General features: G+C 36.6%; 1 protein-coding gene across 3 annotated transcripts in view; it reads left to right on the top strand.

The window, feature by feature from the left end:
• Positions 1–14,764, top strand: part of LOC114047971 (cadherin-6) — a 162,322-nt gene that overhangs the window by 7,183 nt on the left and 140,375 nt on the right. The gene's annotated exons all lie outside the window — the stretch shown is intronic.

Genomic DNA, 14,764 nt, shown 5'->3' with positions numbered 1-14,764 from the left:
TTATGTGTGTATTGGGGATAGGGAGGGAGGAAGGTGTGTTGTTTGTGTGTGTGTGTGCGTTTAACTGTTGTAGAAGTGGAAACTGTTGAAAATAGTAGCTAAACTTAGGTTTGGGTTTTTAATCTATGATTTTCAGCTACAGTATCTTAAACTGGTATATTTTAGCTATCCACCAAATAGGAAAGAAATGAAAGCTTTCTGTAATCTGTGGAGACTGCATATTTGTCTCTAATTTTTCAGCATTTTCATAGGATCATCCATTTGGAACAAAAAGAGACCTTGGAGATAAATTAATTCAACCCGAACATATTACAGATGAGTAGATTTAGGGTTAGAGAGGCAAAGGAAATTACCCAGGTTATACAAGTTATAAGTAGTAGGGCTGGGATTGGAAATGAGGTCCTCTGACTCTAAATCAAAGAGGTTGTTTTTATTTTGGTTTGTTTGGTTTTTTTTTTTGTTTGTGTGTTTGTTTTTTCCCTGTAGCAAAAGAGTAGGGTGGTGGTAGATAGAATAGACTCAGAGTCAGGAAGATCTGTATTCAAAAACAGCCTCAGAAATGTACTGGTCATATGACCCTGGATGAGTCATTTGGTCTACATTAGTTTCCCTAGCTGTAAAATGGGTATAATAATAGCATCTTTCTCCCAGATGTGTTGTGAGTATAGATTAAGATAATATTTGCAAGGTACTTTGCAAACCTTAAAGCTCTACATAAATGTTAGCATTATTTTTATTACTTTAAATAAAATCTTGCAATATCCTAATCCTATGTCAAACCAGATGCTAGGTATTTGGAAAAGAAAATATGCTCACCATACCTATATGTCTTTTATCATTGGAGCATAAGAACTCTTGACAAATAGGAAAAAAAGACCTAATTATTGTAATCATTGTGGTTTTATTAAAGCCTTGTCTATTTGGTGAATAATTTTACATTGAAAAGTAATTGATCTTGGTGTTTGGTAGAGTGAAGAGCAACTATACCTTTTAAATCAGCGGACTAAAAACCAGATTAGTCAAAAGCTGCTCACCCATGGGACCCTTTATTAAACCTCTCGTAAATAGAGACTTGTATGTGTCCATTGGGGAGAACCTTTTGACCGTATTAGCAAGACGGCTAAAGTTGTACTTTGCCTAATTTTCTCAAAGTTTGTATGACATTGATTTGAGTACCTGTTTGGTTGATGGATGTTCTGCAGCAGATGAGGAGGTCATATATGATTATCTCAGCTCAGTTTTACCCTATGAACCAGAAAAGAGGCATCTTTAATTTGAAAAGAATCTGATTTCTGCACTAGTTGAGCAAGGCATTTCAAATATGTCTATTTCAATTCCTGAAAATGCCTTTTCACTTTATTTTAAAAAGACCCACAGTCCTGCTTTTTTGTATATGTCAGTCACAAAAATAAAATGATCATCCATTTTGAGCTGCCTCTTGCAAGGACTTGTTTGGTTTGATTCATTAATCTGCTGCCATCCACGCTTCTGCTGTGTTTGATTCTGAGCTTCTTCCCTTAGCAACAGGTTCTAATTTCACTAGTCACCACCAAACGGTCAGACTCTGCTCATCACAAATTCAGAGTGCTAAAATATAACCTATTGAGTAAATTACCATGCTGAATCCTAATTGAACAAAGTTGAGCAGCAGCATTTCCCAGTTATTGCTCTTCTCTTACAACCACTCACTTAAGAGAAAAAAGTTAGGATTTTTGTCGGGGTGTAGAAGGGACTGGATTCAGTAAGGCAGGTAATCTGATGAAAATCATAGCTACAGCTGGTTCCCTCTCTTCTTGATTCCCTCATTTGCCTTTTCCTCAGGAAGAGATCACTAGGGGAGGGTAGTCCTTGACAAAAAGAGATGAAGGAATTAGTTAATCTGTAGTGCCCTCTAGGAGAAGTCAGTCACAAACCTGAAAATATAAAAAGTTTTTGGAAGCACACAGAATTCGAAACAACTTCTACATTCAGACAAGGTAATGCGGTCATGTTCACTGGCAGGCAAACAAACCTGGTCCAACAGACTGGATTCCATGTTTGAAATAGAACAGAGAAAGATGGCATGTTGAGGGTTGCCATTGTGCGCTCCTATTGCTTGTTTCTCCCATATACTTGTGGGTTTGCATAGGTTTCTCAGGATCTCCTGCCTAAGATTAACTATTTAGCAGCTTGTTTGCTTTTCGTCCCTTCAAAATACTCCATTAAGCTCAGTTCCATTCAATTCAGCAAGCATCTATTAAGCATTTTCTATGTTCCAGGCACTGTGCTACACCTCAAAGAGTTGGCTAAAGATTTCATTGATGGACTCCATGACAGGATCTATATTGCTTATTGTGGAACCGGAGGGGAGCTATCTTTCCCCTAAAAAAGGGCAGATAGCTAATTTAGCAGAGTTAACACTCACATCAGGTGTACCCCATCGTCACAGATTAAGATTTTGATATAAAATAGAGATTTGGGGGACAATCATTGAAACAACCAAAAGATGGATTAATTAGATAGCAATGAACAAGAAGTTTTTCATTATACCCCTAGAAAGCTGATAGTATTCATTTAGCATATGTATATGCTCCAATTTATGATTACATTAAAATAGCTTTTTAAATTGTTTGCATTCTGTGTGACAATCTGATTATCATGGTTGATGAGAGAAACCAATCACAGAACACTACAGCTCAACTGATGGCCCTTGATGATAATTAAGAAATATGCAGTAATATCCATGACATCATGCAGGAGGGTTTCAAAACACTGAATAAGATTGGTGCTGCATGTTAGACTGAACAGTCTGGGTACTAATGAGAAGCTGTGGACGTATAAAACCTTAAAGAAATGCTCACTTGTCAAACAATTACTTCTCATTCTGCTTATCTGACTGACATGTAACTACTCCCTAGAATGATTTTTCAGGAAAGATTTTTGGAAGGTTCATTATAGGAATTTCTGTACAATAAGAGTCTTTGGGACATAAATGTAAGTAATTTCATGAGATGGATAAATTCTACTGAAAATAAAGAGGTAACTTTATTATAACATAACTCCTCTGTCACCAAAATGATTAGCTGAAAGCATCTGAGCTAGATACTGTTACCTAACAAGATGATTTTCAAAAAATGCTGTACCAGTTTTGGACAACAAGATAGTATCTTAGATAAACATTTTTCCAACTTTATTTTTGTTCAAATCCATTCCTTTCCAGTGAAAAATCTGGCTTGTTATATTCTTTATTCTAATAACATCATATTTAATAATTCAGAATCCTTTAAAAGGGGTCCTATTTCAAAGGAGACCATATCAATGGTGCCCTGAAAGCCTGAGGGTATAAAGATGCTGATGGGGATACCCGGCCCTCAGATTCCGGATACCAACTCTCTTCCTCCTTTAGGCAGGTTTTTTATTAAACTTGGTATTAAACAATGTTGCCTGAAGCTTGATTAACAATTTATGTCTTCCTAAGCAGGATTAGCAGCAGTCTGTCATTTTGATTTTTTAATTCTACATTTGCATCTGGAAATGGAGCAGGCCTCTAAATTGATATTTTTCAAATATATTTTGCTTTTCAGGATTCAAAAGTAAACTGAATCTTATTCTTCCTAGTATGTTTTTTTTTTTCTTTTTATAGTACAGTTGCTATATTTGCTAATAAATCTTGGCTACTTTAAATAAAATGTAATTGTTTCTGCCTTTAAATTAATTTCCTCTCTTTCAGTAATCCTATATTTGATGTTTTGTTTTTATTAAAATAATTTATAGTAAATTATGTAAGGAGCAAAAATCATTTAGATGGAGTCAGCATATATGTAGATATATATTAGAATACATGTATACATGTATATGAGAGGTTCTTTACCTTTTTTGTACCATAACCCCTGTGGCAGTCGAATGAAGCCCATGGATAGCTTCTCAGAATAATAAATGCATAAAATAAGATGCATAGGATTAATAAAGGAAAATAATTATATTTAAATATAGACGTAATTTATTTTCTCATCCAAGTTCATAGATCCACTTGAAATTTCTCCATAGACTCCAGTTTAGGAACCCTGACATACACAGGTACACACATACATGCATATGTATGTGTATAGGTATATGCATATATGCACATATGTATTTACACACCCACATATACATGTGTATATAAATGTACATATGCAGCTATGTATATAAGATGTCAAAAATCTTAGTGCAGTTTCAGGTTTTAATAGTTTAAAACTATGCAGACTTCTGGGAAACCCTGCATATACATAGATAGAAAGACGTGTGTGTGTGTGCATGGGTATATGTGTATGAATATATACTTATACATAAATATATAAAGATAAGAAATGCAGAGAATATAATGCAGAGAAAGAATTTTAGGTAAAAACACATGTGTTTGTTTATGTCGGCTTAAGTTTCAAAAGTAAGCTAAGGCAGCTTTGGACTGAGAACCCAGAGTTCTGGCTTTGAACCTTGCATCTGTCATTTAGGAGCTGGAATTTGGGCAAGTCACTAAGCTCACAGATTCATTTATATAAAACTGGAATAATAATATTCGTAGTACTTACTTCATAGGGTTGTTAGAAAGATAAAAGGAGGTAATATGTGAAAGCCCTCTGTAATCATACAGAGCTATATAAAATGTGAGTTTCATTAATGAAGAAACTATATCCTGTATTTTCATCCTCAGAGTATATCTGTTTATATCTTTGTATTTGATGTCAAAAACATGACAGATTTCCTTCCTTTTTTAAAGTATGGTGCACATGAGTCCAGAGCAGCAGGTGTTTCCCCATATGGGTCATTTAGCTTTGGGCAGAGAAAAAGAGAGTCCCATGCATGGCCCCAGATTCACCCCAAGTTCTTGCTGTCTCACATATGCTTAGTTTTGATCCCAAAGGGGGTCAGTTGAAAAGTGGCTGGCTCAGGGCAAACCACTTCTGGACAGGGATAAATAAAAATGCATTTCCTACTCATGATAGACCAGTATTACCACATTTATATATCAATGACAATAATATAGACTCTGGTTAACAAGACCCACTTTTTTCTACCAGTCTCATATACTGCTTAGGTGTACAAATCATTCTTTGACTTCACATTATAAAAGTGTTTTGTATAGACCATTTATATTTCTCACCCTGCCTTTTTTACCTTAAGGGCTTAGAAAAAGAATCAGCACACCACCGAATGCTATAAATGAGTTAGTCCATATATCAGGGTACTCTTCTGGCATTGTTTGTACTTGAACAACCCTCCATTATTCCACTTTGACTTGTTGCACAGCAGTTCTACATAGATTCTAACCAGCAAACTTAGTTGCTTCAAGCATTGCTTCTGTACAGGAAGGCTGTCTGCATTTTAGGATCTCAAATGGTTCCTGTTGTTATCTAGACATTCAATGTTAATTATGGCTTTAGGAACACTGATTTAAACCAGCTGTCATTAAGCTGGTTGAATAGTCTTTGGTAAGTCCAAGTCTTTTAGCCCCAGTGATATGATGCCACCTTTAGTTAAGTTGTAGTTCAAAGCTGTATTGATACTGTAACTCTAGTTACCTAAAGGAATAATGATATGCCTGGGTCTCTGTAGTTCTCATACCTAGGAGAATTGAGGACAGGCCTCCAGAACTTTTAGAATCTGTTTGGAATGAAGCTTTAATGGGCCTTATAGGGCAGCAGGGAGAGATGGTGATGGCTGGCCAGAGTAATCTGGCTAGGACCACTAAGTGCCTAATTAAAGTTAATGGAGAGGTGTAAAAGTTCAGAGAAGAGGATACTTCTTTGTGATCAGTGAGATGATTCAGATCTGGTATGCTCTGAGCTCAAGGCAGTTTTGTTTAGTAGAAAGAGCTCTATCCTTGGACTGAGAAGATCTGCGTTTGAGTCATTGGTCTGCCACCTTTTGAACTAGATGACTTTGATTAAGTCACTAAGCCTCAGTTTCATCACCTGTAAATTGAGGATAATTATGAGATCACCTACTATGCAGAGGAAACATGTTGTAAATCATAAAGTATTATGTAAATATGAACTATTATTAGTTGTGAAGTAGTAATCAGGTAAAAGAGGATGTTTTGGTGATTCTGTGTAGCTAAGCATAGAGTTATTAGCACATTTAAAGAAAACAAATTCCTTAAAGTAGAATTTTTGAGTTAAAAGTGGCTTTCTAAATATCAATCCAGCCTTTCATTTTACAGATGGGGAAAATGGAACTGAGAGACATCAAATGATTTCCCTAAGGTCACCCAACTAGTTAGTGGCACAGCTGAAACTATATAACCAAGATCTCCTCTTACCCAGTTCAGCAGTCTTTCTGTTTATAGCATATTGTCTCCCAAGAAACAGGTAAATTATATCATTTGGCCCACGAGGAATTTCCAAGCCTTCCTTTAAGAGACCGGAGCTTGGAAAATGGCAAGGTATGGCTAAGATGTCACCACAGAACGAGATTAACCTGAAGGCAACAGAGATCTGGCAGAGTGGACAGAAGGACAACCAGAAGGTTACAAGAATTGACTAAGCTGAAGACCAAGGGATGATTCACTAATTGGGCAAGATATTTTGAAGCAGTTTAATTAGACAGATCACAGTCAGCAAAGGCAGTACAGTTGGCTTTTTTTGGGGGGGAGCATCTACAGTATCCTAGAATAAGGAGCAGAGAGTGGTCACCTGCTTAAATTGGACAGTCAGTTTTGTTATGGAGTCAATCAATATGCATTTATTAAATTCCTATTTATGTGCTAGGCATTGTGAGAGGTGCTAGAGATACAAAGAAAAAGCTAAAAAACAAAAAATTTCTGCTCTTTGTCAGACTGGATTATTATGGATTTTTTCCTGTGGCCTTGTATCTAAGTGTTGTTGTTTTTCTTTACTTTTAATAAAACTACTCTTGGACATGTTGTGGCCAGACTAAGGCAAGTAGAAGAGTTGCTTCTAGCCAGCCAGACTATCCAGTGGAAAGATTTTCTGATTTTTTTTTGGTAGGGGCTCAAATTGTAATAGTGAGATGTAATTTACTAGGAACAAAAAATAAAACCTTTCACTTGGGTTTTAAAAATTGATTGTATAAGTATAAAATGAAGGAGAGATATCTACAAAGCTGTTTGGTGAAACAAAAAAAACTGATGGATTGTAAACTCAGTTTAAGCCAGCAATGTGAATTGGTAGTCAAGATTTACTGTGACTTTATTTTTTCATAAATAGAAGCATACAGGCAGCTAGGTGTCCCAGTGCATAGAGCGCTGGGGCTAGAATTGGGAAGGCGTCTTCCTAAGTTCAAATCCAGCCTCAGACACTTAACTAGCTATGTGACCCTAGGCAAGCCACTTAACCTTCTTTGCCTCAGTTTCATCATCTGTAAAATGAACTGGAGAAGGAAATGGCAAACCACTACAGTATCTTTGTCAAGAAAACCCCAAATGGAGGCAAAAAGAGTCAGACATGACTGAAAAATGACTTAACAACAACAAATAGGGTCCAAAATAGAGAAAATGGCAGTTTTGCACTGGTCAGACTACATCTGGAGTGTTGTTTCCAGTTTGTGACCCTGCTTTTTAGAAGGGGTATTAACAAACTGTAGTTCAATCAGAAGAGGAAGACCAGGATGTTGAGGCTGTGAAAAGAGAAGATTTAGGAAGAACATGATTGATACTTTCAAACATTTCAAAGGATATTAGTGTAGAAGAATAATTTTCTGCTTTGTCCTGGAGGACAGAACTGGAATGAATGATAAAAATTATAGGGAGGCAAATTTTAGCTCAGTATAAGGAAAAACTTCCTAACTTAGGGTTGCACAAAATAGAATCAGTTGCCTTGGTTGCGGGCAAGGAGCAGATGAGAGGGTGTGAAGGCAGGGTGAAATGAGTTACTATTAACTGCATGTCTTCAAAATAAAGGCTAGATTACACCTCTTTGAGAATTATGTATTGTAAGATTCATGATTTGAGAACTTAATAAATTATTTTCGAGAACCTTTTCAACTCAAAACACCTATACAGGTTCCGTAATCTTTTTTTGTGTCATGGACTCCTTTGATAATAATGTCTTTAAATTCACAAAAGAAGATGCATAGGATTATAAAGGAAACCAATTGTATTGAAATCCCTATCAAAATTAAAAAAAAAAAACTTGGATTCAAATTCTAGGTCTCCTATAAAATGATGGAGATATGCTAGGTCCTTTCCAGGTGTAGATCTGTGATCCTTTATCATGCTCTAAGTGGAAATAAACTTTTGATTTGGCTTTACCTGAGCCTGACATTAGTTTTGAAAACTGTTAGAAAAAAGAAAGCATTTTTAACTAGAGATACATAAAGTTCAACTGGTTGGCAGGAAAGAAAATTTCATTTTTGCCATCATAGTTTCACTGAAAGAATAACCTTAATGGAGTCAAGGGATGTGCTGGCCTATCAGTATCTGCATTGCTCTCCATGGCCTAGTTCTAACCTTAGCTTTTCTAGCTTTTTTCCAAAGTGTTTTCTTTAAAAAAAAAAAAATCCCTTGAACTTCATCCTAATCATTGACTAAGACTAAATTACTACATTGACTAAATAGTCTTCAAAAATTCTTGGTTAAAAAAAATTCCCAGTAGAACAATTCCCTGTTTATTTTACTGCTAAAAATCCCCAGTGCTTTTCTTTTCTGTTTTAGGAAGAGGGAAACAAATCCTCACAGATGCACATCTTAATGCCAAGTCTCTACCTTCACAGGATTACAGTGAGGTAAATGATTGGAAATTGTCAAACAGCTAGGACAGTGCTGATAATAAATGTTGCATGAGTGAAAGTCTATTGAAAAAACATTTTTCCTCATTTCCTCCATTATCTGATTAACTTCATAGGAAAAAGAAAGGGGTTTTTTATTGTTTGCTTAGACCTGTCACACTGTAGAGAAATAGCAGAATAGAATAACTCTATTTTTTTTTTAAATATGTGAACTCCCTTACAGGAAACCCTACCTCCATGACTTCACCGTTTCATAGAAATGTTAATGTGACAGGAATGTCCTTTATGTCTAGCACTTTGGGGGCAAAACGTGTAACTACAGAACCTTTCATATTTAAAAGATAGATTCTCATTCTCAATTTTGAGGAAAAAAGGAGGGCACTTTTACCCTAAGTTTCATATCATCTACTTGCTTCAGAATATCAAGTGAGACTCTAAAGTCTCTATATTTCACTGTATTTCACTGTTATTTCTCTTAATAATATCAATCAGAAAGTTAAAATAAGCTGCCTGGGGCCTTGGATCTTACTTGGTCCTTAGAACCTTTTTAATTCCATAGATAGGGACTAAATACTGTAGTCTTTGTGATGTGGTGATGATGTCGCTGGGTGGGGGTGGGAGGCAATAAAGAAGTCTCTCATTCTGCTTTGGGCCTTTATTTTTATTTTTTCCTTTTTTTTACCCTGGACCTGACTGCAGTTGTGTTGACCTATCAATACAAATTCCAAAACCATTGTGGACTGTATAATATAGTCATAGAAAATTGTCTAGGCACTGAGAGATTATTAACTTACCTAGGGTCCCATAGCCAGTATGTGTCAGAGGAGTATGGAACTTAAACTCAAATCTTCACGATTCCATGGCTGGCTCCTTCTGCATTATACCACATTGCCTCATATCATAATATTTACAGTAACCTATTTGTACTTCACAATGTGGGGAAAGTTTCTGTTCACTAAATGTGACTCAAATCCAGATTCTCCTCTAATCCCCACAGCATTCTTCAAAAGAATGCTGGTAGTCAGGTCACTGATCTCTGATCAGTCCATAGGGGTGAAAAGAGTTAGAAAACGAACTGTAGAATTGAGTGTGGTAATCACTGTATCTATCAAGCAGGTGTATTGGTCATAACTTACATGACTTTAGGTGATTTAAAATTTTTAAGATGCTTTCTGTACAACCCTATGAGACAGGTGGGGGATAAAAATGAAAACCAGAGAGAGAGAAAGAAAGAAAGAGACTAAGGCAGAGAGAGATTGCTGAATTAAGAAATTCCTACCTATGGTAGGCAGCATCTTCTCTGCAATTTATAGGCATAGTGATTTTCCTTAATGAATTTGAAAAGCCAGGCATGATGGAATACGCCTGGCATCTCTGCTGCTAGAGAGGCTGAAGTTAGTGGATCTTAGGAGTAAACTCAGGGATTCAGAGGTTCAGTGGGCTAAAGCCAATTAGGTGTTCATGTTAAGACTGACACCAATATGGTAAGCCCCAGGAGAAGGAGGAGTAAGAGGGAAAGAGAAAGAGGTAGAGAGAAACAGTAACAAAGAAAGAGAAGAGAGAGAGAGAGAAAGGGAGGGAGAGAGAGAGAGAGAGAGGCCTAGACTATTCAGAGGTTAAGTGACTTTCCCATTGCACTGAAATGTTAGATTATTTTCCCACAGTCACACAGTCAGTGTGTGTCGGGGGTGAAACTTAACCTTCAGGTCTTTCTGGCTTTCTGGCTTTAAGACCAGTTCTCTATCCAGTATTCTACATTTCCTTTCTGAAATAAGCAGTGCATATTTTGGGTTTTTTTTTTTGTTTTTATTTTTTTACACTTATTTTACACATAAAAAACTGAAGTTCAGAGGAGCTAAGTGATTCACCATCAGAATGCAAGTAGCAAGAAAGCACAGAATGAAATCTTTAAGAAATGAAAACATACCAAAAAACCCACCTCCAACAGGTTAGAGAAACCATTTCTACCATGAGGACAGTGGAAGCTGCTGTTGCCTGAAGAGCATCTATGTTTTGCTCTGTGTCCATGATCCCTTGAATGTCTTCTTGAGATTTTCCCTCCTATTTAATTTTCTGATTTTTCATAATTCCACCATATAAAGACACTTTGCAGTGTTTTTAAAGACTAGTGAAGGACTATGAATGATTTTCTGTAGGCCTATAGCCAAGCAAGTGATATAATCAATGATATAATTAATAATCATCTTTATTACTATCCAAACAGAATCAATCACTGAGTATATATGGAGTATTTGATAATTAGAAAAATAGAAAAACTTCTGTACTGTTCAAGTAAATGAGATTTCAAACAGTGTACTTTGGGGTTGTTATTTTTTTTTTCATTGTAATTCTATTCAAGTCAATTCACCAAATATTCCTTAACCTGCCTTTTGGGTATAAGACACTGTACTAACTGCTACTAGAGAGGCAGGTTCCAATGATTAAAAAGAATATAGTTTCTACCCCTCAAAAAACTTTATAGTATGCAAAGAAGGAAGAAACATCCAAAAAAATAATTATAATGCAAATTAGAATATAATGAAATGCGGAGGAGAGGTCAAAGAAAGTGCATTTGAATCCTGAGAACCTGCTACTGTACCTGGCACATAGTAGATGTTTAAAGATGCCTCCTGATTGATTGCCAAGGGAAGGGGGATCACTTGTAATTGATATAGATCAGGGAAGATACCCTGGAGGAGGTATCCTTAACACTAAGGTTTGAAGAAAGAGGATTTTGGCAAGAGGACATATCAGAACATTCAAACCTGGTAGGATGGCATATGCAAATGTACAGAGGAAGGAGAGAGCAGGACAAGTGAGGGGAAAGAAAAAAGGAAGCAATATGGTCAGAGTGGACCATAAAAAGCCACAAGGGGAGGAGAGTGAAAGAGCCTGAAAAGGCAGGTTGGAATCAGGGAGGGGAGGATTAAAAACAGCATCACTAGCTGCTAGACTTTCCAGCTGGAGGTTGTCTCAGACGGGGAGTAAAATCTTATCTGGTTTCTCACCTGCAAATCCTGTTGCTGCTTGGACAATCTGTGGAGTACTGAACTGTGGAGGGTGGGCAGGTGAGGAAAGAAAAGAGCAGATTGTTTGGTGGAAAAGGGGAGGCCCAGGCAGAGCAGTAAACTGCTGTTTAAACAGGTTTACACAAAATGTGATTATATTTCTTTTTAAAAAGCCTTTTAGGAAACTGTTTCCTCTTTCCCTGTAGTACTATCAATTGGCATATGCCTCTGGGAAAGGGGAACCTGCTCTCTAAAAGACTCAAATAATGTTTGTTAAAAACTACAGCATCATCACTCAAAAGCTCTTTAATGAAGAACTGCTGCCACCTCTATAACCCCGCCACTCTCATCCACCATTTTCTTTTTTCAGTTGTGTCTATGCTTTTTGTTAATATCAATGATGCACCAGCATAATGGTTAATTTCCACTTTGTCTTATAAACAAATGTTTGCTGAATAGTTTCTAACCCCCAATAGGACCATCCCAGCACAAGCCACAGGGCATACATACCATACAGAAAGTTGTGTATATAGTGTTTCTGGGGCATCATATACCCCAGGGTTCCCCTTATTCTAGTGTGGTCTGGTTTTTCACATGTTTCTACCCTTTACCCATATAGATTCAGTAAGATTCTTGTACTGGCCACAAGAGTAAAAATTTAGTTTTAAGATGCCACAGTTCACTAGAAGGCTTTCTAGGGAACAGGCTATTTACTAGGACTCCTAGGACACATACATTCTTCAGAAGGTGAGGGAAGTAAGAGAGGAGGAAGAAAAAAGGAGAAGGAGGAGGCTTCCTCAGCAGCTTTGGAGATTTTAGTACCAAACTAAGTATACAGCACAAACTGGACATAAAAAGCAGTCCAGCCATTTATAACATAGGATTTCTGCAATGAAGTTCATCAGACCCTTTTCAAACCACTGCTTTCCTCCCTGCCCCACCCAACCCCAGGGGACTAACAGCCATCATCTTTTTTTCCCCCATAATAGCTCTGATTAAGATTGGCCTCAGCAGGTAAGTACAAGGTCAATCTATGGCCTTAATAGTCATTTGAAATCTTTAATTTTAGGAGAGCTAGTGCATGTTGCTGAGATGGATCTGGGTTACACATGTAATAAAGGCCCACTATGAAACAAAACAAGCAAAACCTGCCCATTCTGTTCTATGAGTTCCAATTAGCAGGGCCCCATGTGCTTAGGTTAGGTTCTAAAGAGAAATGGGGAGCAATGGGAGAGGGAACCAACCAGTGGGAGTAACTAAATTGAAACTGTTGGTCCCTTTACTCAGTATTTCTGCCCATTAATGTTCACTGATGCATATTATTCTGACACTGATGACAGTCTTTAAGGTTGAGCCTTAAAATTTTGGGATTTTTTTGAAAATAATGCTTTATTATGTACTTCCCTTTTCAGGGTTTTGGGCTCTATTTGGGAGGTTTTGGAACTCAGTTTATGGAGTCCAGTGCATACATCTCATTAATGAAATTTAACACAAGATTATATCCAAAATCCATGACATTTTTAGTGACAAATGATTAGCTTTCACAGTTGTCTCCTCTTGTTACAAGTGTAACTATAGTTCAACTGAGGAAACATTATACTGCAAAGAGAGATTGGTGAACTGAGAAAAAAAAAACTATAAGCTCTTTCCTATTATGTTCCGATTCCTGGTAAAACTGCTTTAAAATGTCAACATACAATTTCAAGAAATTCTCGATTTTCACTACTTGGGGCTAGGTGGATTGTGGTGGACGTGGTCTAGGATCTAGCTATAACAACAACAATAATAATAACTAGAAGTCATAGTGGATAGAGTGCTGAACCTGCAGTCAGGAAAACCTGAGTTCAAATCCAGCTTCATACACTGAGTGACCTCCTGAGTTCAAATCCAGCCTCAGACACTAGCTGAGTGACCCTGAGCAAGTTACTTAACCACTATCTGTCTCAGTTTCTTCATCTATAAAATGAGAAGAATAATAGCACATACTTTCCAGAATGGCTATGATGATAAAATGAGAAAATATTTGTAAAGTGCTTTACAAACCTTAAAGTGCTACATAAATGCTAGATATTATTATTATTATTATTATTATTGTTTGCTCAGTGCTTGATCAGCACATTATTTCATTTGATCTTCACAGACATCCCATGATGGAGGAACAATTTATACATTAATTGTAGTAGTGTAACGGAAAACAATGTTTAAAGACATCAGAACTCTTATCAATGCTGTGAATGCTATGAGGAGTTCTGACTTCCAGGGATTTGATGGTGAAGTATGCACCTCCCCCTACCCCTTAGCAAAGGATGATAATTGATAAGTGCCAAGCAGTGTGTTGATTCATTTTGCCTAATCATTCAGTTCTCTTATTCAAGGGAGGAAGAGAATCATTGAGAAGGGACAGAAAGGTTTAAAAAAAAGAGCATTTATAAAACATTAATTTTTAAAGAGGAAAACAGCAAAACACCATGATGTAGGTACTAGATGTCTTACTAAGTTTACAGATGAGGAAATGTCAGTACAGAGGAGTTAAAAGGACTGCCTAATAAGCAAATATCGATCAATAAACACTAATTAGGCACCCACTATGTGCCAGGCACTTGTGCTAAGTAAGCCCTGACAAGCCAGAATTCAGATTCAGCTTTTTGAAATCCAAATCAAATGCTCCTTTCAGTATACCTGAGTTGCCCCACATAGAGAAGGCTAAAGAGTAAAGAAACAATTGCAGTAAATAGTGATCAGATGACTATCTTGGCTTATCTTATTTTCAGAGTTTTCTTAAGATAAATGCTGGTGTAATTGTTAAAAGATTAACTACAAAATGAACTAATAAATAATAAAGCAAATAGTATTAGATGCACTTTTGTGAGACAATAGTAGTATTATTCACCCATGCATCAACAGGATTTCTAAATTAAATACTTGAGCCTTTTAGAACCAAATAAGCCTTTTAGAACCAAATAAAAACATTTAATTCTCTGTATTTGCATGCCATTTCCACAAGACTAGAATAACTGAACCATGACCTCTTTAATCAATAAGGTACAGAG

This window comes from Vombatus ursinus, unplaced genomic scaffold (assembly GCF_900497805.2).
Source record: "Vombatus ursinus unplaced genomic scaffold, bare-nosed wombat genome assembly UNPS02014791.1, whole genome shotgun sequence".
Lineage (NCBI taxonomy): Eukaryota > Metazoa > Chordata > Mammalia > Diprotodontia > Vombatidae > Vombatus > Vombatus ursinus.
The sequence above is the reverse complement of the archived record's forward strand: the minus strand, read 5'-3'. Positions and strand labels throughout refer to the sequence as shown.